We start from the raw sequence: 9,093 nt of genomic DNA, 5'->3' as shown, positions 1-9,093 counted from the left end.
TGTGGCAATCTATGTGTGAAGCCACGCGAAATGGGCGAGGTCTTAAATGAATATTTCTCGTCTGTATTTACCGTGGAGAAGGTCATGGAAGCTAGTGAGTTCAAGGGAGGGAACAGCGATATCCTGCAGCATATCAACATTACAAAGGAGGAGGTGTTGGAGGTTTTGAAGCGCAGTAAGGTGGATAAATCCCCAGGGCCTGATCAGATGTATCCTAGGATGCTATGGGAAGCAAGGGAGGAGATTGCTGGGGCGCTGGCAGAGATTTTTGTATCATCGTTAGCCACGGGTGGGGTACCGGAAGACTGGAGGATAGCTAATTTGTTAATTAATAAATTAAATAACAAATCATGTCGCCTCTTTCTCTTCTAAACTCTGGCGGAGACAAGCCTAGCTTGTCCAATCTTTCCTCGTAAGACAGCCCACCCATTCCATGTATTAGTCTAGTAAACTTTCTCTGTGCTACCTCCAATGCATTTACATCCTTCCGCAAATAAGGAGACCAGTACTGTACTCAGTACTGCAGAAGAGGTCTCACCAATGTCCTGTATAGCTGAAACATAACCTCCCTACTATTGTATTCAATTCCCATGGTGATAAATGATAACATTCTATTAGCTTTCCTAATTAAGTGCTGGACCTGCACACTAACCTTTTGCAATTCATGCCCTCGGACACCCAGATTCCTCTGCATCTCAGAGCTCTGCAATCTCTCACCATTTAGAAATTATGCTTTTTTATTCTTCCTGCCATAGTGGACAATTTCCGACTTTCACACATTATACTCCATTTGCCAGGTCTTTGCCCAATCACTTAACCTATCTATATCCCTTTGTAGCCCCCTTATGTCCTCTTCACAACCTACTTTCCTACCTATCTTTGTGATCAGCAAATTTAGCAACAATACCTTCGGTCCCTTCATCTAAGTCATTTATATAAATTGTAAAAAGTTGAGGCCCCAGCACAGATCCCTGTGGCACACCACTCATTACTTCTTGCCAACCAGAAAATGACCCATTTATGCTGACTCTCTGTTTCCTGTCAGCTAGCCAATCTTCTATCCATGCCAATATGTTACCCCCGACACCATGAGCTTTTATTTTCTGCAATAACCTTTGATATGGCTCCTTATCCTTCTGGAAATCGAAATACAATACATCCACTGGTTCCCCTTTATCCACAGCACATGTAACTCCCTCAAAGAACTCCAATAAATTGGTTAAACATGATTTCCCTTTCAAAAGACCATGTTGACTCTGCCTGATTACCTTAATTTTTTCTAAATGCCCTGCTATAACATCCTCTGTAATAGCTCCAAACATTTTCCCTAAGACAAATGTTAAGCTAACTGGCCTGTCGTTTCCTGCTTTCTGTCTCCCTCCCTTTTTGAATAAATGAGCTACATTCACTCCTTTCCAATCTAACGGAACCTTCCCGAATCTAGGGAATTTTGGAATATTAAAACCAGCGCATCAACTATCTCACTAGCCAATTCTGGACCTGGCGACTTGTCAACCCGCAGCTCCAACAATTTGTTTAGTACCACTTCCCTGGTGATTGTAATTTTCTTGAGTTCCTCCATCCCTTCAATTTCCTGATATACGGCTAATACTGGGATGTTATTTGTATCCTCAATAGTGAAGACCGATGCAAAGTATCTGTTCAATTCATCTGCCATCTCTTAATTATCCATTATTAATTCCCCAGACACACTTTCTATTGGACCAACAGTCGCTTTGTTAACTCTTTTCTTTTTAAAATATCTATCGAAACTCTTACTAGTTGTCTTGAAATTTCTTGCGAGCTTTCTCTCATACTCTAATTTTACCTTCCTTATCAATCTTTTAGTCATTCTTTGCTGTTTTTTTAATATTCTGTCCAATCTTCTGACCTGCCTCCCACCTTTGCACAATTATAGGCTTTTTCTTTAGGTTTGATAGTATCTTTAACTGTTTTCGTGAACCATGGATGGTGAGTCCCACCTTTGGAACTTTTCTTTCTCGTTGAAATGTATCTGTTCTGTGTATTCTGAAATATCCCCGTAAATGTCTGCCACTGCATCTCTATTGACTTATCCCTTAACCTAATTTGCCAGTTCACTTTAGCTAGCTCTGCTTTCATGAGCTTATAATTGCCCTTATTTAAATTTAAAATACTAGTCTGGGACCCACTCTCCTCTGCCTCAAACTGAATGTAATATTCAATCATATTATAATCGCTACTGCTTAGGGGCACCTGAACTATGAGGTCATTAATTAATCCTATCTCGTTGCACAATGCCAGGTCTCGTACAGCCTGCTCTCTGGTTGGCTCCAGAATGCATTGTTCCAAGAAATTATCCCCAAAACATTCTATGTACTCCTCATCTAGGCTACCTCTGCCCATCTGAATTTTCCAGTCTATATGTAGATTAAAATCCCCCATAATTATCACAGTACCATTCTGACAAGCTGCCATTATTTCTTCCTTCATATCCCATCCGACAGTGTGGTTAATGTTAGGTGGCCTGTACACCACCCCCACAAGTGACTTCTTGCCTTTATGATTTCTCATTTGTACCCAAACTGCTTCTACATCGTGATCTCCTGAACTTAGGTCATCCCTCTCTATTACGCTAATACCATTATTAATTAACAGAGCTACCCCACCACCTTTTCCTCGCTTCCTGTCCTTCCAAAATGCCATGTCACCTCCAATATTCACATCCCAATCTATGTCGCCCTGCAGCCATGTCTCTGGAATGACTATCAGATCGTACTTATTTATTCTATTTGTGCTCTCAGTTCATCTGTTTTGTTTCGAATGCTCCATGCATTCAGATGCAGAGCATTTAGTTTTGTCCTTTTATTATTTTTGTCACCTCTAGCCTTATCTGTCGATTTACTCTTAGATTTGTACATTCTGTCCCTTCCTGTCACAGTCTGTTTATCATTTCCCATATTTATACCTTTCTCTCTTGCCTTGTCTCTCCTCCTTGATTCACCATATCTTCCCAAATTTGATCCCTTGCCCCCACTATTCAGTTTACAACCGTCTCTACTTCTCTAGTTATTTGGCTCGCTAGAACACCAGCACCAGCACGGTTCAGGTGTAGACCGTCCCAACGGTACAGCCACCACTTTCCCCAGTACTGGTGCCAATGCCCCACGAACCAGAACCCACAACTGCCACACCAGTCTTTCAGCCGCACATTACTTTCTCTAATCTTATTTGTCCGATGCCAATTTGCACATGGCTCAGGTAATAATCCAGAGATGATTAACTTTGAGGTTCTGCTTCTTAATTTGCTGCCTAGTTCCTCAGACTGACTTTGCAGAACCTCTATCCTTGTCCTGCCTATGTCTTTGGTACCGACATGGACCACGACGACTGGATCCTCCCCCTCCCATTATATGTTTCGCTCCAGCCCTGAGCAGATGTCCTGAATCCTGGCACCGGCAGGCAACACAGCCATCTGGACTCTTGCTTTTGCTGCAGAGAACAGAGTCAATCCACCTTACTATACTGTCCCCTACTACCACTACATTCCTTTTTTCTCCCTCTTTGAGCCGCAAACACTTACTGCAGACGTGTTTGCCCTGGATCACACTGGCATCCAGGAACTCCCACATGCTGCAGCTGTGACACATCACCTGTCCTGTCATCCTTAACGTGTTTCAATTAACTACTTAAATATTTTATTCAATTATTCATTTTACTGTATATTTTATTAAACGTACCACTAGTTTGTTTACTATTTTAAACGTTAGGACTAAAATGGACCTTAATTACTGAACAGATGTGCATCAAGCGGGTCGGTTCTTCCAAACCAATCAACTACCTGCTTGCCTGTGATGTCACAGCTTACCAGATCCTCAGCAAACAGCTCCTTCCACTGTACCGAAGAAAGAACCAAATCCTATCTGCTCACCCCAGCGGCTCTCTGTTTCCCTGCTCTCACTCTCCATTGTGACGTCACTCCTCGATTTTTTTCCCCTGCTCTGCTCCTCTCTCTCTCCGAGTCTGTGCTTTTGACGCATTTCTTCATTTGCTGTTCCGTTGTGCTCCTCTGTTTCTGGTCCAAAATCTGACTCTGGTGGGACTTGAACCCACAACCTTTAAATATCTTTTTAATCAGTATTTAGAAGTCCAACACACTATTCATTGCGCCACAGAGCCTCACACATTTTTATCTACATCACTAAGGCCTTTGAACTTGTCAGCAGAGACGTCCTCTTCAAACTGCGATGGAACATCGGCTGCCCTCCTGACCTCTTCGGCATCATCTCTTCTTTCCACGAGAACATGCACAGTTCCATCAGTTGCAATGGAGCAACATCAGATGCTTTCAAGATCAGCAGTGGGCTAAAGCAGGGCTGCACGCTGGCGCCAACTCTCTTAGGAACAGAGGAACATAGGAGTAAGCCATTCAGCCCGTCGATCCCGCTCTGCCATTCAATTCGATCATGGCTGATCACCTACCTCAAAGCCCCTTTCCCGTGCTATCCCCATATCCCTTGCTGTCATGAGTATCAAGATTTCTATCAATTTCTGTCTTGAACATGCTCAATGATTGAGCTGCCACAGCCCTCTGGGGCACAGTATTCCAATGATTCACCACCGTCTGAGTGAAGAAATTCCACCCATCTCAGCTTTAAATGGCCTACTCCTTATTCTGAGACGATGTCCTTTGGTTTTCGACTCACCAACCAAGGCAAACATCCTGTCTACATCCACACTGTCACGCCCTGTAAGAATTTTGTCAGTTTCAATCACATCACGTCTCATTCTTCGAAACTTTAAGGAATACAGGCCCAGTTTCCTCATAAAACAATCCCACCATCCCAGGGATTAGTCTGGTGACATAAAAACAAGAAATGCTGGAACCACTCAGCAGGTCTGGCAGCATCTGTGAAAAGAGAAGCAGAGTTAACGTTTCAGGTCAGTGACCCTTCTTCGGAACTGACATATATTAGAAAAGTCACAGGTTATAAGCAAGTGAGGTGGGGGTGGGGCAAGAGATAACAAAGGAGAAGGTGTAGTTTGGACAAGGCCACATAGCTGACCAAAAGGTCATGCAGCAAAGGCAAACAATATGTTAATGGTGTGTTGAAAGACAAAGCATTAGTACAGATTAGGTGTTAATGGACTGAATACTGAACAGCAGCAAGTACAAACCTGAAAAAAAAACAGTAGGTAAGCAAACTGAACAAACTGAGATGAAATGAAATAAGTGCAAAAAAAAAGATTAGTCTGTTGACCCTCTGTTTCACTCCCTCTTTGGCAAGTATATCCTTCATATGATGAGGAGACTAAACTGTACACAATACTCCAGTGCGGATTCACCAAGGCTCTATACAATTGCAGCAAGACATCTTTACTCCTGTACTCATGACCCCTCGTGTGGGTACAACATACCATTTGCCTTCCTAATTGATTGCTGCACCTGCACAAGAGCTTTTAGTGTCTCAGTAACAAGGACACCCAGGTCCCTTTGGACATCAATACTTCCCAACCTCTCACCATTTAAGAAATACTCTGTCTTTCTGTTTATTCTACCAAAGTGGATAACTTCACACTTATTCACATTATATTCCATGTTCTTGCCCATTCACTGCGCCGCTCCAGGTCCCCTAGAAGCCTCTCTGCATCCACCTCACAACTCACACTTCACCTAGCGTTGTGTCATCTGCAAACTTGGAAATATTACATTTAATCCCCACATCCAAATCATTTATATAGGTTGTTAACAGCTGTGGCTCCAACACTGATCCTTGCAGTACCCCAATATTAACAGCCTGCCATCCTGAGGAGGACCCATTATTCCTGCTCTCTGTTTTCGGTCTGTTAACCAATTCTCAATCCATATCAGTATATTATCCCCAAGCCTATGTGCTCTAATTTTGTTTACTCACCTCCTGTGTGGGACCTTACCAAAGGAAAATACAAATACCACACATCCACTGGTTCTCCTTTATCTGTTCTATAGGTAACATCCTCAAAAAACTCAACAGGTTTTACAAACCTGTTTTCCTTTTCATAAATCTATGTTGACTCTGCCCAATCATATCATCATTTTCAAACTGTCTAGTTATCACATCCTTTATAATTGGCATATTCTTCTCCATGCTGCTATTGCACACTTTCAATGACTCAGATGGGGGTGTTCACCTGCACATCAGAGCTGACGACAAGCTGTTCAACTTGGCAAGACTGTGCGCCAAGACCAAAGTGGGTAAATTCCTAGTCTGTGAGTTGCTATTTGCTAATGATGCTGTGCTGACATCCCATAATGAAGTTCAGTCACAGCAGCTTGTAGATCGGTTCTCCCTGGCCTGCAAAGAGTTTGAACTGACGATCAGCATCAGGAAGATGAAAGTTATGGGCCAGGACGTAGAGACTCCACTTTCCATCAACATCGACAACCTCACTTTGGAGGTTGTCAACAGCTTCACATACCTTCAATCAACAATCACCAGCAATCTGTCCCTTGATGCTGAAATCAGCACCAGGATTTCCAATGCTGCAGCTGTCATGTCAAAGTTGAGAAGACAAGTGTGAACCGACAGCAAACTGACCGAAAATACAAAGCTCCACGTGCACCAGGCTTGTGTTCTCAGCACCCTCCTTTATAGTAGAGCAGCATCAACAACTTATACAAGCCAAAAAAAGCGGCTGAACAGCTTCCACCTCCACTGCCTCAGATGGATACTGGGCATCTCCTGGCAGGACAGAGTGCCGAATGCAGAAGTACACCAGCGTGCAGGGATCCACAGCATGTTTGCCCTCTTGAGTCAGCGGTGATTCTGTTGACTGGGCCAAATGGATGACGGTCACATTGCCAAATACATGCTCTATGGTGAGCACGAGATCAACAGGTCAGGGAAAAAAATCAAGTCATTTGGAGAGGTTTGAGTTAATTCAGGAGAGTGGGCATGGATTTATCAATGGGAGTTCATGCTTGACGAATCTAACTGCATTTGTTGATAAACTATCTGAGAATGCTGATGAAGGGAATGCAGTGGATGTTGTTTATATGGATGTTACGAAAGCATTTTATAAAGTACCACATAAAAGGGTGGTTAACAAAATTGAAGTTCATGGATTAGGAGGGTCAATGTCCATTTGGAGAGTAAATTGTTTTAAAGACTGAAAACAGCGAGTCATATGAAATGGTTCTTGGTCAGAACGGAGGATAGTCGACAGTGGTGTTCCCCAAGGGTCAGTGCCAGAAACACTGCTTTTTTTGCTAAAGGTAAGTGACTTGGATCTTGGAATACAGAGTAGAATCTCAAAATATGCCGATGACACCAAACTTGGAGGAGTGGCAAACAGTGAGGATGATATGAACTGCCTGCAACAGGACAGTGATAGGCTAGCAGAATGGGCAGACAGGTGGCAGATGGAATTTAATCGTGACAAGTGTGAGGTGATGTATTTTGGCATAAGCAATAGGGAGAGGCAATATATACTTAATGGCACAGTTCTAAAGAGTGTGCTGGAATAGAGGGACTTGGGGTTCATGTGCATCGATCTTTGAAGGTGGCAAGACATATTGCGAGAGTGGTTAGCAAAGCATATGGGATCTTGGGCTTTATAAATAGAGGCATTGAGTACAAAAGCAGGGAAGTTATGCTGAACCATTATAAAACTCTGGTTAGGCCCCAATTGGAGTGTTGCTTCTAGTTCTGCTCAGCAGACTTTAGAAAGAATGTGAGGGTCCTTGAGACGATGCAGAGGCGATTTACCAGAATGGATCCAGGGATGGGAGAGTTTAGTTACAAGGTTGGGTTGGAAAAGCTAGGATTATTCTGCCTATATCAAAGGAGATTGAGTGGAGAATTGATAGAGGTGTATAACACCTCTGGAGAACAGGCCATCCTAGACTGGGTATTGTGTAATGAGAAAGGATTAGTTAGCAATCTTGTTGTGTGGGGTCCCTTGGGGAAATGCGCCCTTAATATGATAAAATTCTTCATTAAGATGGAGAGTGAGAGAGTTGATTCCGAGACTAGGGTCCTAAATCTAAACAAAGGAAACTATGAAGGTATGAGGCGGGAGTTGGCTTTGATAGATTGGGGAACGTTACTTAAAGGGTTGACAGTGGAGAGGCAATGGCTAGCATTTAAAGAGTGCATGGATGAATTACAACAATTGTTCATTCCTGTCTGTGCAAAAGTAAAACAGGAAGGGTGGCTCAACTGTGGCTTACAAAAGAAATTAAGGAAAGTATTAGATCCAAGGAGGAGAAATATAGAATGGCCAGAAAAAGCAGCAAACCTGAAGATTGTGAGCAGTTTGGAATTTAGCAGAGGAGGACAAAAGGATTGATGAAGAAGGGGGAAATAGAGTAGGAGCGTAAGCCAGCAGAGAACATTAAAACTAACTGTAAAAGCTTCGATAGATATGTGTAGAGAAAAAGATTAGTGAAGACAAATGTGGGTCCCTTACAGTCAGAAACAGGGGAATTTATAATGGGGAACAAAGAAATGACAGACCAATTAAATACATACTTTGGTTCTGTCTTCACAAAGGAGGATACAAATTACCTCCGAGAAATGTTGGGGAACATAGGGTCCAGTGAGAAGGAGGAACTGTATGAAATCAGTATTAGTAGGGAATGTTTGGGAAATTGATGGGATTGAAGGCCGATAAATCCCCAGTGCCTGATAATCTACATCCCAGAGTACTTAAGGAAGTGGCCCTTGAAATAGCAGATACATTTCTGGTCTTTTTTCAAAATTCTGTAGACTCTGGAACAGTTCCAATGGATTGGACGGTAGTTAATGTAACTCCACTATTTAAAAAAAGAGGCAGAAAGAAAACAGCGAATTATATACCGGTTAGCCTGACATCAGTCGTGGGGAAAATGCTGGAGTCCATTATAAAAGATGTAATAGCACAGTGCAATAATAACTCGTCTCCACTCCTAGTATTTCTAAATCCCACACATTCACTATAATGTGAACAATTATTTCCTGTTGTGTCTCTCTCAGATTTGTAAACTTCACTGCATTGGGGGGTGGTGATATCTACTGGCGGGAAGCAAGAAACACAATCAAGCAGCAGAAACTCCACAGTCTGTCAGGGTTAAAGAACCATTGTAATGTGAGG

The sequence above is a fragment of the Heterodontus francisci genome, unplaced genomic scaffold (genome assembly GCF_036365525.1).
Source record: "Heterodontus francisci isolate sHetFra1 unplaced genomic scaffold, sHetFra1.hap1 HAP1_SCAFFOLD_58, whole genome shotgun sequence".
Classification (NCBI taxonomy): domain Eukaryota; kingdom Metazoa; phylum Chordata; class Chondrichthyes; order Heterodontiformes; family Heterodontidae; genus Heterodontus; species Heterodontus francisci.
This window is presented reverse-complemented; position numbering follows the sequence as displayed.